The sequence below is a fragment of the Sapajus apella genome, unplaced genomic scaffold (genome assembly GCF_009761245.1).
Source record: "Sapajus apella isolate SASKATOON/1434 unplaced genomic scaffold, GSC_monkey_1.0 scaffold73, whole genome shotgun sequence".
Classification (NCBI taxonomy): Eukaryota; Metazoa; Chordata; class Mammalia; order Primates; family Cebidae; genus Sapajus; species Sapajus apella.
In genome coordinates, this window is record NW_022437013.1 from 9,563,858 (window position 1) to 9,583,214 (window position 19,357).

Sequence of the window (19,357 nt, forward strand, 5' to 3'; positions counted from 1 at the left end):
TGCCAATGTGAAATTTCTTGGGATTTATATTGTACCATAGTTGTATAAGATACTAACATTAGAGGAGGCTGGGAGAAGGGTACATAGGACTTTCTTATACATTTCTTTGCAACCTTCTATGAATCTATAATGATTTCAAAATAAAAATTTAAACAGTGAGGTTCTCCATGAATTTATCTGTTTGATTTCCCAGAAATATTAAATATTATCAAATTTAAAAAGGTACAAAAAAGAATAAATCATATATATGTGTGTATGTGTGTGTGCGTGTGTGTGTGTGTGTATATATATATATATATATATATATGAAGTACCTTATAATACCTTTCATGAAAGAAAGAAGAAGAAATGGGAAAATATGTAGCACATGTTTATTTTTTCAAAATGTAACAAAGCAATACTAAGGCACATAAATAAATGCAATTGTTTATATAACGGAAGTAGATAGGCATGAGGTGAAAGGGATAAGCAAAGGGATAAAACTTTTCTGAATTTAATATTTTATATAGTAGTGATTCTTTAAATTATGTTATTTTACATATTTAAATGCATATATTTAAAAAATGAGGGGAAACTTTAAAATTGAATACAAACATAAACTCAAATATCTAACTGTACATCAAATGGATAATCCTACAAATGAAAAAAGAAATCAAAGTAAATTTTAAACAAGATATTCCGACTCTGTGAGCATATTCTAAGGATAAAAGTAACTGGTAATAAAATTTTAACTTTAAACAGTTTGTTGTTGATATTGGTATGGGTACAGAAATTCTAAAACTGTTTTGTCTATATGTAGGAATGAACAGATATATTTAGAGTTTCAGGGTTCACACTTTGAGTGAAGGGAGGTGCAAATATAAAATGGAGGAAAGAGAGAAAAAAAATTGTGGTGTTAGATTAGAATTAGAAGTATCAATATAGGCTGGGCACTGTGGCTCACATCTGTAATCCCATCACTTTGAGAGGCAGAGGCAGGTGGGTCATGAGGTCACAAGTCTGAGACCAGCCTGGCCAATATGGTGAAATCCCATCTCTACTATAAATGGAAAAATTAGCCAGGTGTGGTGGCATGCGCCTGTAGTCTCAGCTACTTGGGAGGCTGAAGCAGAAGAATCATTTGAACCCGGGAGGCGGAGGTTGCAGTGAGCTGTGATCATGCCACTGCACTCCAGCCTGGGTGACAGAGCTAGACTCTTTGTCAAAAATTATATATATGTATACACACACACACACACACACACACACACACACACACATACACACACTAATTTACCTGCTGAAAAAGTCTAGAATCAATGACACCTAATTAGCAATGATCAAAGCTGGTGCCCACATCCCATGGTTTCAAAATACCATTTCCCATTAACATAAGCCAGAGCTCCTTCCAGGGCTGGGGCAGGTAAAGTACACAGTGAGTTTTAAACACTATGTTTCAGAAAGTAAGAAAGTGTTCAACAATTAATGGAGGAATTTCAAAAAACTGGAGGAATCACATTACCTGACTTTAAATTATAATACACACCTGTAGTCACCAAATCAGCATGATACTGGCACAAAAACAGACACACTGACCAACGGAACAGAATAGAGAACCCAGAAACTGATCTAGGCACCTACAGTGAACTTGTTGCTGGAAAAGATGCCAAGAACAAACACTGGGGAAAAGCCAGTGCCTTCAATAAATTGTGCTGTGAACTGGATATCTATATGCAGAAGAATGAAATTAGATCCCTATCTGTCACCATATACAAAAATAAAATCAAAATGGATTAAATATTTAAATCTAAGACCTCAAACTATGAAACTACTACAAGAAAGCATTGGGGAAAATCACAAGGACATTGGTCTGGGTAAAAATTTATTGAGCAATATCCCACAAGCACAGGCAACTAATGCAAAAATGGACAAATGAGATCACATCAAGTTAAAAAGCTTCTGCACAGCAAATATATATATATATATATATATATATATATATATATAATCAACAAAGTGAAGAGACAATCCATAGAATGGGAGAAAATATTTACATACTACTCATCTGGCAAGTGATTAATTACCAAAATATATAAGGAGCTCAAACAACTGTAGGGGAAACATCTAATAATTCAATCAAAATATTGAATTATTTTGGGCAAAAGATTTCAATGGACATTACTCAAAAGAAGACATACAAATGGAAAGCAGGCATATGAAAAGGTGCTCAACGTTATTGATCATCAGAGAAATGCAAATCAAAACTACAATGAGATGTCATCTCACCACAGTTAAAATGGCTTATATCCAAAATATAGATAGTAACAAATGCTGGTTATGATTTGTAGAAAAGGGAACCCTCATACAGAGTTGGTGGGAACCTAAATTAGTGCAGCCGCTATGGAGAACAGTTTGGAGATATCTCAAAAAACTAAAAATAGAGGTATCATATGATCCGGCAATCCCACTGCTGGGTATAAATGCAAAAGAAAGGAAACCTGTATATTAAACAGATATCTGCTGTCCCATGTTTGTTGCAGCATTGTTCACAATAGCTAAGATTTGGAAGCAGTATCCATCAACAGATGAATGGATAAAGAAAATGTGGTACATATACACAGTGGAGAACTATTCAGCCACCAAAAGCAATGAGAGCCTGTCATTTGTAACAACATGGATGGAAGTGGATATCATTATGTTAAGTGAAGTAAGCAGACACAGAAGGGCAAACATCCCACATTCTCACTTATTTGTGGGATCTAAAAATAAAAACAACTGCATTCATGGACATACTGAGTAGAAGGATGTTGCCAGAGGCTGAGAAGGGTAATGGGGTAGGGTGGGGGTAGGGGATAGGCATGGTTAATGTGTACACAAAATAGAAAGAATGAATATGACCTATTATTTGATAGCACAACAAGGTGACTGTAATCAATAATAACTTAATTGTACATTTTTAAATAACTAAAAGAATATAAATAGTTTATAACACAAAGGATAAATGCTTCAGGAAATGGACGACTCATCGTCCATGATTTGATTATTACATATTACATTCCTGTATCAAAGCATCTCATGTACCCCATAAATATATACACCTACTATGAATCCACAAAAATTAAATAGAGTAAATAGATATAAATAAAAAATAAAATGGACAAAGGAGTTGAAAAGATATTTCTACAAAGAAGGTAAGCAAATGGCCAATAATCACATGAAAAGATGTTTAATATCACTAGTAATTTGAGAAATGCAAAGCAAAATCACAATGACATACCCACTTCATACACATTCCTATTAAGAACAAAAATAACAAGACAGAAAATAATAAGTATTTGTGAGGATGTGAAATAATTGGAACTCATGTGCATTGCTGGTAAGGATTATAACAATACAGCCACTGTGGAAAACAGTCAAGTGGTTCTTCAAAAAATTATATGTGTGTGTGTGTGTGTGTGTGTGTGTGTGTGTGTGTGTGTGTGAGATATATATACACCATATGATCCACCAATTCCATTTTCATGTATACATCCAAGAGAACTGAAAGCAGGGACTAGAACAGATATTTGTACACCAATGTTCATAACAGCTTTCCATGTTCATAGCAGCACTATTCACCATAGCTAAAAGGTGGAAGCGTTCCAAGTGTCCATTGAAGAATGAATAAATAATATGTGGTATATCCACACAATGGAATATTATTCGAACTTAAAAAGGAAGGAACTTCTACATGCTGCAATGTGGATAAACCCTGAAGACATGCCAAGTAAAATCAGTCACAAAAGGACATATTGTATGGTTCCGCAAAGGTATCTAGAATTGCCAAAAGTATAAAGATAGAAAGTAGAATGGTGGTTTCCATGGAATAGAGATGGGGGAATAAAGCTTCACTGTTTAATTGGTACAGTTTCAGTGTGGGAAGAAAAAAAATCCTAGATATGGATGGTAGTGGTGGTTGCATAAAAATATGAATGCTCTTAATGCCACTGAATGGTACACTTAAGTGGCTTAAATGATAATAAAATAATTCACTGAGCTGTACATTTAAGATTTGTACATTTCAAAATGGACACATTTGATGAAAACAAAGAGTCTAGGAGTCCATAGTAATACTAATGAAGGAAGGGGTAACTTCTTTTTATAGAAGAATACCAACTAATATATGTGGAATGAGTTTAAAATGACCAGATTGCAACCATCATCATAATCACTGATTCTGGAAAGAATAATCAATGAAAGATTTTGAGGAACAGAGTATTCAAACAGTCTCAAAGCATTGCCAACAGATGACTTATTAATTACAAAGGATAAAAAATGCCTTTAGAGTGATTTAATCTGTCAGCTGTCTCTTTAAGCAAATGGTCAAACTAAGAATAACCAATAAAAGGAAAAAACAGAAATCATGTGCCTCACTGAAAAAGGCACAGAATCACCCAAATCATATTCTTATCAAAAATGTGTGATGTGAATCTAATTATGAGCAAACAGACAAATTCAAATTGAAGATAATTTTACACAACAACTAGCCTGGTTATTTCAAAAATGTTAATGTCATGAAATCAATTTAAAATAAACTTAAATTACCTTGAATTTATACAATTTTTATTTGTTGGTAGTACCTCAATAAAGCTGGGAAAAATAAATAAAAATAAAATCAAAGGGCTAGGAAACTGTTCTAGAGTAAAGGAGGCATGAAAATAGGATATCAAAATAAATAGAATGCATGATCTTTTTTTATTGCATTTTAGGTTTTGGGGTACATGTGAAGGACATGCAAGATTGTTGCATAGGTATACACATGGCAGTGTGATTTGCTGCCTTCCTCCCCATCACCTATATCTGGCATTTCCCCCCATGCTATCTCTCTCCAACTCCCCACCCCCGCTGTCCCTCCCCTATTTCCTCCCTAATGCATGATCTTTGCTTGGATTCTGGATCAGAAAAATATTATTAAGGATATTATTGAGATGATTGGGAAATTTTGAATATACTATATGTATCAGACATGGTATCTTCTCAATATTAAATTTCTTGAATATGATAGTTATATTTTGGTTATAGTAGGAGAAGGTCTTGATTCTTATGAAACACATGCTACTTAATTTAGGGGTGAATTATCATATTTGCAACTAACTCTCCAATGGTTAAAAAATACAGACATACTTATGCATGTATGTAGACATAGTATAAACGTGGTATAATGTTAACAACTTGTTAATCTAGGTAAAAGGGATTGAGTGTTCATTGTAATTTTCTAGCAATTATTCTGTGGGTTTAAATTTTTTTCCAAATAAAATAATGTTGTGAAAATAAAATAAAAATCTTGTAACATATTCACTGTCTCCTAAAGGCATTTAATATTCTGGGACCGAAGCTGATATATTTGAAGGAAGAAATGAATGGCTGGATGGTTGGATAAATGGTTTGAGGTCAAATGCTCTAAATTCTAGTCCAAGTTCTATCATTAACTTGTCATTTCATTTGGGTTTTTTCACGCATCAAATAAGGGGTGATAATGCTTCCTTGCCATGCTTACCTTATGGGGCTGTTGTTGGGATTAAATGAGTTAACAGATAAGAAAGTACACTGACAAGGGGAAAAGTTCTACCCAAATTCAGAATGCTCATATTGTTACAATCATCTTAGGATACTTTTACAATGGCCACTACCAAATCCATTGCTGGAAACTGAAAACTATTGATTTGCACATTTTCAATGGTGTACATTCACCCCTTTGCTTTTGAAACCCCTGTATCCTATGATATAGGTATTCCCTGAAATGATTGATAGCCCTTGCAGGCTATCATTAGCTATGAATGAGACCAGTGGAGTCCAAGAGGATTCTCCTACATGTCTGCTTTCTGGGCTGCAGTTCTGCATATTTTCCATTTGAGTCAGCGGTAGGAGTTCTGGTTAAATCAAGTATAATCAGAGAAGGTGGGCAAAGGGAGGCTTGTAGAAGGAAAGAAGAAGGAAAGATGGCAGGGTCACAAAAAGACTACTTAATAAATTTTAAGGGAGAGGATCAGAAAGTACTGACACTGTCACCTAAAGATATCTATCTTCCTGAGGTGTTCTGATTTTCCACTAGAACCACTACTACCTATTTGCCATGTATTTAGTGGTAAAAAAATGATTCAAAGTTCAGTATCTCATTTACAGTATTTGGAGATACACAAGTCAATTCTGTTTCAATAATCACTGCATGGGACAAGACTCATTTTTCGCACACTTCTTGATTCCATATCCTTGGCATACAAATTGTCCCATAGTTACCCTGAGGGTAACTTTTGGTAAAACAACAACATTAAAATCCCTAAACTATTTCAGAAAGGAAACACACGTACAACACACACTCTCACATTTACTGGATGCCCTTTTTCTCCTGTAGGCTTTGAGGGGCAAGCCACATTTATGACTTATGATCTACAATTGGCCATTATTTACTTGGTAGAGACATCAATTCATATAGAGACATAAATAGTAGAGATCTAGAAATACAGGTCCATTCAATTGTACCATCTTATAAATAATGGCTACTGATCAACCTTATTTTAAATTAAATCTACTGTCATTCCTTCATTCATTTAATTCTTACAACTCACTCTAGAAACTAGTCTTTTGTATTGTGATTAGGTGTTCTTTGTCAAATTCTCATTAATAGGATGACCACATTAAACACACCAGGAGGCAGCATACTGCACTTGGCCAGAATTCAAGAGACTTTCTTCCTGGATTTTGGGAACTTAGAAAATTAAAACAATAATGTTTTTAGCTTCCTCATATGTAAACTGAACCTAATACATTTTGCCCAGCCTTAGTGTTATTATGATTATCAAATCCAGAAATGCATTCAAGATAATCCATACTATAAAATATAAACATTATTATTTTACATCAAACTTTGATATACACAAAATACATGTCTCCTGCCCAGAAAGCACGAAACCAGAAAAAGAACCAGACAATACAAAGACAATTTAGAGTATTTTTTAGTTATGACCAAATCAACAGCCAAGATGTTAAATGGCACCCCTAAAATCTCTGTGTAGCCAAGTTGTAAAGCTCAGAAGAAAGTTTAGAGCCTGGCAAAGAGTAACTGCCAAAATGCCAGAGTCCCTTTTTCCTGGCAGCATTAATGAAGCCCATAATAGCAAAGAGTGACAGCAGTCCTGTCAATAACCACGAGCATAGGAACAGTGCTTGCCTAGGCATGATGGAAACCATGCTATTTCTAAATGTGATGCTTTTTTCAAGATTAAATATTTGACTCAAGATTTGATCTTTGATACATGGGAGAATACAATCAAGGAAGAACAAATTGGGGGAAATGTTGATGAAAGCTGTTGGCTAAATAAATAGGTGCATTTTCCACATGGTGAAACTATTTGACAAGTCTTATCTTCTCAATGGTAGTGTTTTAACCTGAGTTTTTCCAGAGGAGATTGAGGCAATTGAATCATGTATTTCTTAAAAACAATAGCCAAGCCTTAAATGGGAAACACGCTGATCATACCTGATAAAAATTCAAGGAGGTTTCATATCTGTCATATGCAGAGTTATTAAACATTTTCTAAAATGATGAAAAATAAGAAAACACAAAGGAAACAGATAAAGTTATTCTACATGGGAAAAACTGAGAAAAGATTGGGGCTAGTATTTAATATGACTTCTCTTAGAACCACAGCCACTGATAGAGTTGATATAGTAGCTATTTTAATTACTACTAATACAATCCATTTCAACTGTGGGATTAAGACAGACAGTTTTGGGTATATACTGCAACTTCCATCTATGAATCTCAAAATGTCTAACAAACATTATCTACCTTCTGTGAGAAGAGCAAGATCAGCAATTTTTGCCAGTGGAGAAAGAGAGTTGTTAACTTTCCTAAAGATGCAGGATGCTATGGGACAAGGGAACTTGTATGAGTTTACAAAGTAGAGGAAATTAATTTCCTTTTATTCTTTCCCCTCTTGCTGACTTGGGAAGAGACAGGGAAGAGGAACACGAGAAAGAGAGAAGGGTTTTCTATCTTTTGTGTTCCAGGGGAAAGAACTAAGCAAATACAATAAAACTGCATCAAGTAATGTATTCACTAGTCAACTCACAAAGATGCAATGAGCACATATAACCATATCTGTGCCAATCATTGATATAAAGAGTGAAATGAGTCATTATCCTTAATTAATATTGTGATTACAAAAGAAAATGTCCTTATCTTTTAGACAGGCATGCTGAAGTATTTAGGGGTGAAACGTCAAGTTATTTGTAATTACCTTAACACAAATTTGGAAAAATAAAGAGGTAGCAAACATGACAAAATGTTCACAGTTATAAAATCTAGGTACTAGATATTTGGGCATTCATTATATTATTCTTTTTGCTTTTATGTATGTTTTCAAAGCCTTATACTAAAAGCTCAGTTTTTTTTTTAACCAATTCAAAGTAATGAGAAAAAGTTAATTTAAATCAGAAAAAAATCTGAGTAACAACATATTTTGAAATAAAATATTTTTACTTTTGATCCTTCATAGCAGCTGAAACTAAGCTAGTTTTGCTTTATATTGTATCTATTGTTTGGTTGACTATAATACATGCCTTGCTCTAAAAAAGACTAATACATTTAGACAATTAACAAAATCAAATAAATTAAAAATAAGAAAAGTATAAGAAGGAATCATAACATGCAAGTGATAAAGTCATTGCCCTTGTGTCAAGGGGGGTACAATGTCAACCCAAACTGGCAGCAAAAAGAAAAAAATATCCTACAATGTTTATATGGAAAAAATTAACTTATTACAAAGAAAAAAAATCACCATATTATTAGAGCTAATATTTGCTGATCATTTCTAAGTGTTTCAGGCATATTTCTAAGCACTTTTCATGTATAAATTCACTGAATTCTCACCACAGTGTCTACTTTACCCTCATTTTACAGGTGAAAAAACTGACACTCTTAGAAGGTAAGTAACTAACTTGCCAAAGGTCACATAGCCAGGAAGTGACAGAATTGGAATTTAACCAGAGGTAGTCTTGACTAGAAAGCCCGCATTAAAATCTCTAATTAATAATGCCTCTTTTCCTGGCAAGTGCAACTTTTAAAAATAATGAGACCAGTAGTAAATATATATTCCATGGGTTTTTGTAGAGCAAATGATGAACAACATCCTCAAAAAACTTCTTTACTGTAAACACAGTGACAGGTTTCATTAGGCTTGTCATGATGTTTTGTAATTATCATATCTAGTATTTGTAGCAAATAAGTCCTTAGGTGCTTGAAAATGATATGTTCTAAGTAGCTTAAACACACCTTCCTATATCTGATAACACTGTTAATCTGCGGAGAATAACTGCACCCCCAGTGTTTTTTCTGAGTACTGTGAGTCATCACAAATTCTGAATTATTAGAGCTCGAATCTCTGACATGTTAAAAGTGGCTAGGCTCATTTAGACTTAATTTATACTTATTTTGGAGAAGATCATGTATGACAGGCTTTGAATGTTGTGATATATTGAATAATGAAGTCAAATGGTGGGAAATGAATGATGAGCAGCTTGACTGAATATTAAATTCAGTTATGGTAACATACTGTGAATTTGGTCTAGAATAAATCAACCAAATGCCCCACCACCTGCCTACCTATATCTCCTTTCCACTTATTTCTTGTTCATCTTTTAAGTGAGGCCTTTGGCACCAGAACTTCTACCTAGAGGATATCTAAATAACGACTATGCAATAAAAATGATAAGATACAAACATATTCTTAAAATCTAGAATTATCTGATTAGGTAAGATTCAAACCTGAGATGAGCTATCATTAGATTACAACATAACTGCACTTAAAAGTCTGGGTTTGCTCATTTCAGAAAGCACTATTCATTCATATACTGAACTGGGTAGGAGTCGGGGAAACAGGTGGCCTATTACTAGATCCATTAAACAAGAGATTTATGCATTACATATCCATCTTGAGGCAATTAGGCTGATCATTTTTTTCTTTTATGGCTTCACTGAAAACTCCTGGCAATAAAGCAATTATAAAATATGTATCCTAGCATTTAACTATGATTTCAAAGGCAATGGCCTTCTTATGCATTAGTAGTGGACCCCTATTGACTGTTCTCTGAGAAATTTAGTATTTCCAAAGCAAATTCACTATTTGAAAGATGTGTAAATATGAGGAGGTCTAGTGTATGAACAGCAAATGGGATGGGTGAAACAACTTGTTTCAATTTTCAAATCATTGTTTGTTGATTTTAAACAAATACTAATTATTACCTGCCAAATTTATTAATATATAAACACAGATGTGTTTCTAATGTGGATGTCAACACTTAGTATATACCAAGCTCTGTGAAAAACATGCTACAGGAATTGTTTCACTAAATCCTCATACCTCTAAGAATTATGATCTTTACTTCAATTTTATAGATGTGAAAACTGAGGCTGAGAGAGGTTACTTACGTGATCCAAGGTCACACAGCTAGTAAATGGTGGAATCAGGATTTCAATTCACATACACTAACAGAACTTGCAATGTTAACTAACATGCTAACCATTTTTAGAAGCATGATGTCAAAATATTTGTGAAATAAGGAATAAGCAATCCATAATTATCTAGATACTGATGTTGTACATAAAATTTTAAGTGGTAGATTGGGGAAGACTAAAGAAGATCAGGACTGAAAATCAAGTTAGATCCCTAGATTTGGTCATAGACAGAGATCAGAACATGGTGAAAAGATATGGTGTTCTAGAAAATTGCAGATTGGAAAACAATCAGATTCTAAGACCTACTGTTTCTAGCCAAGCAGAATCAGATCAAGCAAGTGATTGAGTTTTAAGAACAAATTTGTAGGAATCCAAGTAGGAAGGTGATTAGTATGAGAGAAATAAGTTTCAGGGACCCAGTTATTGAGAACCTCTGGGGAATGTTTCCCAAACAGGAAACTTATTATCAAGGAAGTACTGAGATACCATGGGCAGCACTGGACTAACAGGTAAATCAACAAGATCATGGTTAACCTTGCCTTCACACTAGAAATAAAATACTTAGTAAACTCTTAAAATATTCAGATGTCTAGGTTATACTCCAAACCAATTACATCTGAACCTATGGGAGTGAGATCAAGTCAACAATACTTTTTAAAGCTCCCCATTGATTACAATGTGTAGGCAAAATTTAGACCCACTGAACTAGGCACAAAGTCACAGAATAACTAGAAATATTTATAGTTCCCTATGTAGGCACAGAAAGTATCAAAGAAGCTGGGATAAACTTGAAACAACAGGAATGTAATTACTCTTCTCAACTTCAGATGTTACAGTGATATACATGCACAAGCATGTCATTTTACTTGTTTGTAAATAATGACAAATCTGAGATGGCTCTAAATTTGATTGATGCATGGTTCTCAATATCCAGATGATAGATATCATGTAGGAAATGCATTTTGATAACTAAATAAAATTTTATGTTTTACTTAGGTGTGCTGACACATAAAAGTACTAACATAGCCGTGAGATTTATCATTATATTGATGTAGATATAATTTATGTCAAATCCCCTTCCTCAAACTAAATAATTCTAAAAGTTTGATAATACTGCCTGTAAGCTTACCATAGTCACAGACTAAAGCTCCAACTCTTGAGGTCCAGGATTTGGATTCAATTAAAATCCACTGGTGGTGCAACATGTACCAAATTATTGATATCTGCTTTAATATATATTAGGGAAGGCTGTATGATAATAACCAAGTAACAGATTTATTGAGAGGACCAACCAAAATAATATATATGTAATTGCTGGTTCACAATAAATGCCAGAAAACATTAAAAATTAGATTTAATAAAATTTTCCAAAACCATGTTTATAGTCTGTGGACCAGTGGGTAGTAGTTATTCAGACAGGGTCTCTTATGTTACCTGGCGGTAAGAATGATTTACATCACTGTATTAGTCTAATCTCACACTGCTATAAAGAACTGCCTGAGACTGGGGAATTTATAAAGGACAAAATTTTAATTGACTCGCAGTTCCACTGGGCTGGGGAGACCTCAGGAAATGAAGAATCATGGCGGAAGGGGAAGCACACATGTCCTTTCTCACATGACGGCAGGAAAGAAAGGGGGAAGCCTCATAAAACATCAGATCTCAATGAGAACTCATTCACTATCACGAGAAAAGCATGGGCGGAACTTCCCCCATGATTCAATTACCACCTAAGAGGTCCCTCCCATGACACATGGGGATTATTACAATTCATGATGAGATTTGGATGGGAACACAGAGTCAAACCATATCAATCACCAAGATAAGTGCAGCTTTATGACATGCATCTAAACATCATATGACTGGCTGTTTTCTTTTAATGTCTTGGTATCATATAACTTCACTTGGAGATTGCTTGAAAATGACATTAATAAAAGTCACAATCTATTTTACTCTGATCTCATTTCATCATCAATGTTGTTGTTTTTCTCTCCTGATCCCCGTGTGAGTCTATGGCACATTTAATGCAGCTGGCAAAATCTAGATGCCCAAACTTGAATCCCCATGTTCTTAGAAATAGCTATAATATTGCTTCTAAGCCTTTTGGCTGAGATCAGGTGTAGAAATAGGTATAACAGAAAAAAATATCTGGATAAACATAATGAGATCAACTAAATCTAATCTAATGGAGGAGTATAAGCAGTTGCAGTTTTAGCAAGCCACACATCATAGCCATATCCCTGATTTGTGAGTATCCTATTAATTTGTTTGTACATAAACAATTACCTTTGGACGTATCAAGTCTTTTCTCAGTTAAAGTTCTGCATGACTTGGTAACTCACTATCTATATATATATGAAGAATTTTTGAAATTGGGTGAGCCATAAACCATTGCTTGAAAAAGAAAAAAAATATATGGTACAATTTTAACTCAAGAAGAGGAAAAATTCACAGTCTTGATTGTGTAGTTTAAAACTGGATAAGGAGCAATTTAAGTCTTGGGATAGTTTTCTTATGCAGCTGACAGAACTCAAAATGATCTCATTTATATAAATTAGATTTGACAGGTGATTAGTCTTTGATAAGCACCAATTAAAATGCTTTGAAAAACAACTTCAAAAATTATTTTGAAACATAGCTGAAAAGAAATATTTGAAAATCACCTGAGTGTGTATATCTCAAAATGCAAATGATGGCACCAGTTTATTGACAAATTAGGTATAAGCAATATGGATACAAAGAAAGATTACTCTGGGTATAAAATGATGAGAAGGTAAATGGAATGAATCCATTCCCAACATTTAATTCTTGTAACACTTAGGGGATTAATGGATTCTCAATTAAAAGCTTCAGTTGAGCAGTTCTTATCGGGTCAAGTAATCCTTAAATAGCATATAATCAAGAGCCTAGTCAGACTGGTTAGGGCAGTCACCAGAACAACTACTGCCATTGACTAGCTTCCAAATTAATGTTTGGTATTTTCCATTTAATGTTTTTAGATAATTCATAACTGGTAACCTTCTAAATAGGTTCCAAATAACTACCTTCTTTTTCCTTTCTTTTAAGACAGAGTCTCGCTCTGTCACCAGGCGCCGGGCTGGAGTGCAGTGGCACAATCTTGGCTCACTGCAACCTCCACCTCCCAGGTTCAAGCAATTCTCCTGCCTCAGCCTCCTGAGTAGCTGGAACTACAGGCGCATGCCACCATACCCAGTTAATTTTTGTATTTTTTAGTAGAGATGGGGTTTCACCATGTTGGCCAGGATGGTCTCGATCTCTTGACCTCGTGATCTGCTTGCCTCAGCCTCCCAAAGTGCTGGGATTACAGGCGTGAGCCACTGTGCCCAGCCCCCAAAAATACCAATTTTAAAGAGAACAAAATAGAATGCAGAGTTTTCCAGAGTGTGTTTAAAGTAAAAAATAGGTTTCTGTGGTCAGTTAGGTGTTGAAAATGCCTGAGGTAAACAAATGTAACTAATGCAGGACTTCTCTAGGGCTTTAATATACATTGTGAATTGAGACCCCAAACTGTTAATTCCTACACTCAGCCTGGACAATAAGAACCAAAATCATACCTTAGTGTCTATACTAACATGACTTTGCTATTTCACTCCTTTCATTAGTGTTTCTTTATTCTTCCCAAACTGTCCTACCCAAGCAAATGGTTTCATTGCTCATTACGAGGAGATTCCCAAAAGACCCATCAACTCTTCAATGGAAAGCATCCACAGACTGTTTGAGCCCTAAGATTCTTTGAATCTATCCTTCAAAATCCTCACTTTGCTGCTTCCATCAGTCCTGGGCTGCTTTATCATGATTGTCACCCAATCCCAGTCCAGCTCCTGCACTGAAACACCTGCCTTACCTCAAATTTCCAATTCTTAATAAATTATATTCTTACCATCCCCCCCTGAAGCACTGCCAATGCTTTGAAGAGGTAGCAAAGCAATAAACTCTGCTTTGTCTTATCTACAAGTTGTGTTGGAGATATCTGGGGAGACTTCTTGACAGAATCTTCAAGAGGATGGTATAGGATCTATAGTCTAGATTTATTTATTCCCCAAAATATGCATGTATATATGTATACATGAATATGTGTGTGTGTATAGCATCTTGCACATTCACGCACTTTGAGAAAAGTTGATATGGTGGAAAGGGCCTTGGACTAGGATGAGAAGATCTGTTTTCTAACCCTGCCCCTGCTTCTAGCTACTTGTGTGTTATTTGGAAAATCCCTCCCTTATTCTGGGCCTTATATTCCTCAACTGTAAATGATAGGATAAGACTACATGATCTCTGAAAGTACAGTTGATCCTTTATCTTTTCTCTACTAGGGCACTCATGGTGAAAGATGTACAGATGCTTAGGTGGTAGCATAGGGTAAGGCAAGTTGTAGATAATAAACAATTCCTGACACACTAACATTTCTTTCCCATTCAAGAATTTAGATCAAAATATAAGCCAGTGGGTGATGTTATCATAGGGTTATAGTTGAATCTATTTATAATTTTTTACTAGTAACCAAGTACTTGAAATGTGTCATTGGCATATGGTAACCCAGAGACTGAGAAATGCTGGTCTGAGACACTTTGGTTCTATGACTACTATTTCTACAAGTGGTGGTGAGAAAAGCTACACCAATCCTAAAGAGACTCACAGAAGATAAATCTCTTTTCTTGTTTTAATAAATGTAATAATTGATTTTCTAAAGCAAGATATGCTGCAAAGCTCTGTAATGGGATCCTAGATGAAAATAAAATCTAACACATAATGATACCTGAGCTCAATTCCAGCAGATGCGCAGTAAAACGTGACATCTGTAAACTTGATGTCTGCAAACTTTTTGTTACTAAAAATTCTGTGGACTGATGACTGAATGCCTTCTCATTTGTGGAGCTCTTTTAAATGTTGCTAATTATACTACCTTACATTTGTATAGCACTTTCTTTTTGCTGGGTTCTTTTGCTTGTATTCTCATCCCCAGCATGTAGGTGAAGGAGGCAATTGCATGTATTTCTTTCATTTTGGACACAGAAAAAGAGTTTCACATAGGCCATTTGCTTAAAGCTACACAGTAGAAGATCCAGGACTCTAGCCTATATTTTCTTCTACTCTCAAAATTTCTCCAAGTCAGCACTCTTTCACCACCAAAGACCTCCTATCTGACGAATCCAATGGCCTCTCCATTTGTGACTTCTTTTACTTGTTCATTCTTTCATCCATTCAACAGATATTGATTATTTATGCATTTATCTTTCTTGATGTTTTTGCCTTATTCAACACCATTAGGCATCCCTTTCTCCTTGTTCTTTCTTTCTCAGTTCTTTGCTACTTATCTGTCCTCTTCCCTGGCTCCTTTTCTCCTTAACTCCCCAAGTGTATTTCCCTAACCTCTGTTTGACATTCTTCTGTTACATCTCTCTCCCTTGCCCTTTAGCAATTTCATTTTAGTTTAAGGCTTCAGTTGTTATTTCTGTAAAAATGACACCCAAATCTCTCTTTCTAATATGAGAGAAGTACAGAAAAATGCTATGAAAGCTTGAGTGAAGTAGCAGTCACTTCCAGTTTTTTTTTTTTTTTTTTTTTTTTTTTTTTTTTTTTTTTTTTTTTTTAGAAATGACAGAGTGGGAAATCAGAAATTTCCTGGCTTTTGAGTGGGTCCTTGAAGTCTGGGGTGAGATTTGAATATGCAGAAATGATAGAAATGGTAGAAATGGTGTTCTAATAGAGGAAACAGGAAGAACATACACACATTGGTGGGAAATGATATAGCAAGTGTAGAAAACAGCAAGCATTCAAATTTGCATTATAGAATGAATAAATGCCTGAACAGAATAGTGGCAATATTCAATGAGATTTTGGGAGACTCTGAGTGCTAGTCATGAGAATTTTGACTATAATTGAACTAGAGATACTAGGAGGACCACCACATTGAAACATCCAACAAAAAAGCTGCATACATATATTTGGTATTAGGGAAAAACTTCATCACTGTGTTTACAGTAGTATATCTAATCGCTGTTTGTAGGACTGTCTTTTCTATTAATACTAGACAGCGAATTTCTTGATAAAATTATCTGCGGACACTTCATGTTGCTCATCAGCTCCATTCCCACCACTTAGTGTGGTACCTTGAAGTCTATAAAGGAACAAATAATGCCTATTTAATTACTGGCAACACTGACTTTGAAAACATGTCTGTCCTTTATTTCTATAACTTATACAACGTATTCTTGTGTCTAGTGGAAAAACACCCTGTTCTCAAAATCTGGAGCCTGATTTTAAATCTCTGACTAAAACTCTCCTAGCTAGTCTCACAACATCCGATCTCTACCTTGACTCCTGTTCAATCCTCCAAACTGAGTTAGCTGCTCCTCCTCTAAAATTGTTTAGAACAGTGCACATCCTTATCACAACTTTACTCACTATGCACTTATTTGTCTGTATAACCTACTCTGATGTGAGTTCCTTGCAAAAAACATCTATGCACTTTTTTTGTGTAATCCTAGGCATGGGGCTGGCACACAGTAAGTATTAAAAAGTGTTTTAGTGACAGTAAGAATGATTGTTTCAAAATCTGTCCTAAATATCACTACTCACCCTTGTATTTATTTGTTTTCACCTATGTGCATGACACTCTAATTGGTATAGTGGGATATCAAATGGATTCTGTTTTCAAAGATATTTTCATTTATTAGAAATGTGACATGCATAAAAAATACACATGCAAACTGAAAAGGTCAACCAAACCATTTCTAAGTAGGTGCTTTCACTGCCTCCTAAAAGTATTTCATTGCATCCACATGTTTGACTTCCTAGATACCCAATACCTGGACGATGCCTGGCTTCTCCAGATGTTGTGCCATCTTATAATCATGGGCAAAGTCTTCCCTGTGTTTTGGGGCTGCTGTCAAAGGCAACCCTGAATAACTTGCTGTGACTTTTAAAAACAGTGCAGCAACTTCAGAATGATGGATTAAATGAAAATTTCCTGCCCAGTGCAAGAGGAATAAAGTTCCTTTTTGCCAAATTACTGCTGTGCAGCTTTATTTGCTGTCTAAGAAAACAATATGCACTGGTGAAAACATGGTCAGCTGGGGAAAACCATCACAACCAGCTGTTTCCAGAGCCTGAATTATGCATTCATAAGGAAACGTCTGAGCTGATCTATTATTTATTCATATCCCCTTCCTTCCTTCTCCTGACTTGTTGGCTTTGATCTTCTCTCAGAAACCCATTTTTTGTACCTTACAAACTTCTAAACCCTTCTGACAGCCGTTCAACTTCTTCAGGAATAAATTTTCTGTGAATTCAAGCACAGCCCAGAATCTTCTCATTACATATTAAACCAAGTCACAAGGATAAAGGTGCACTTCTTACAGGTCTATACAGTATTTTCTCTTTTAATTATATCAGTAATCCAGATCTATTTTCCTGTTGCAAAGCCACAAAGCAGATGTCAAGGGATTCAGGTCATAGCTGTTCCACCCTAACACTTCCTAGTCAAAAGTTACTGGTTTTCTTTCCCACCACACCCCTATTTTCACCTAGTCAGGATAGTCTTATGTAATAACATGAGAAAGTATTTTCTTCCATCTCTTCTGCTTCAAATATAGAAGCCCAGCTCATATCCTTGAGACTTACTGAAGATTCCCTAACCACTTCAGCCCCCAGTGAGCTCCTGAAACGCCATCAATTATATTCCAGTTGTGTTCTATATTGCCAATTCCTGACCTGCCCGTTGGTTGAAAAAATAAATAAATAAGGTCTAAGTGTCTATATCAGAAAAAAACTTTAATATCTTCACTGATCCTCCTCCTCAATGGTGAAGTTGGGAAATGAGCATACAAGAAGATATGAGCGTAGGGCAATGATAAACAGGTTTCTAGCCTGGGATTCAAGCTATCATGAACCTCCTAAAATTATATGCACAGTTTTCATTTTACAGACATTATTTTCTTTAGAGAGTTTCTTTAGTTTCAGTCAGATTCTCGAAAGGATCTGTGACTGCCAGATGGTTAAGAACTGTAGTATGAGCATCTTTGGACCTTATCAGAAATGTCTTGGTTTGTGGTTCTGTCTTCAGCAAATAGATGTTTTGGTCAGTGAACATACTTCCTCTCTGACTTCCCAGGGGCTATGAAGATGGAAATGGCTACAAACCCATGGATGTCCCCAAAGAAAAGAAACCCTGTGATCAGAGCCTAGGAGTAGCATTATTATCATTGCTATTTATTTTCTTCCTGATATGTTCATAGTGCTAGACAATTTATAAAGTTCTAATTACGCATTACCTCTATTCCTGTTGTAAAGGGTTTTTTTCCCCTCTCACCTCACTTTATTCCATTGATTTTATCTAGCTGGATCTGCTCTGAAGGCTGACAAAAGTTAATGTTTTAAACACATTAAAAATAGTAGAATCTTTGTTTACAGTGGCTTACTGGTGCCGCTGGTCCTTAAGAAACTTGGTTAAGTAGAACTGTAAAGCAAAACCTCTATTAACCCTTTGCTTGAATTTGTTGCTGTCTCCATCTCACTGGGCCACAGTAGTTTCTCCTCATGCACCTCCTTTAACTGTCTACCTTTGCTTCTTAGACTACCTGCATACATTTGGGAAATTACTGCTTATATATCTTCACTACACTTAGTATTGTGGTTTATAACATAATGCTTATTTATAACACTCTATGTCTTTGGACTTCTGTTATATCTGCTTCAAAGTTTTTCTTTTACCACATAGAAGTTTTTGTTTTTTTCTATTTAATCATGCCCTAACAGGCATTCCTCCTGCCCCCATTTGGTAAAAGTGTAAACCAAGATACAGAAGGATGTGTCTCTCAACTTGCTGAAGATTCAGCAGGGTTGGAAACATGCAGTTTCTTG

At 35.2% G+C, this 19,357-nt stretch overlaps 1 protein-coding gene across 1 annotated transcript in view; it reads right to left on the minus strand.

Annotated features, from left to right (window-relative positions):
- The window catches only part of IL1RAPL2 (interleukin 1 receptor accessory protein like 2), a 1,136,852-nt gene that overhangs the window by 220,791 nt on the left and 896,704 nt on the right, over positions 1 to 19,357 (minus strand). The window lies entirely within an intron of this gene.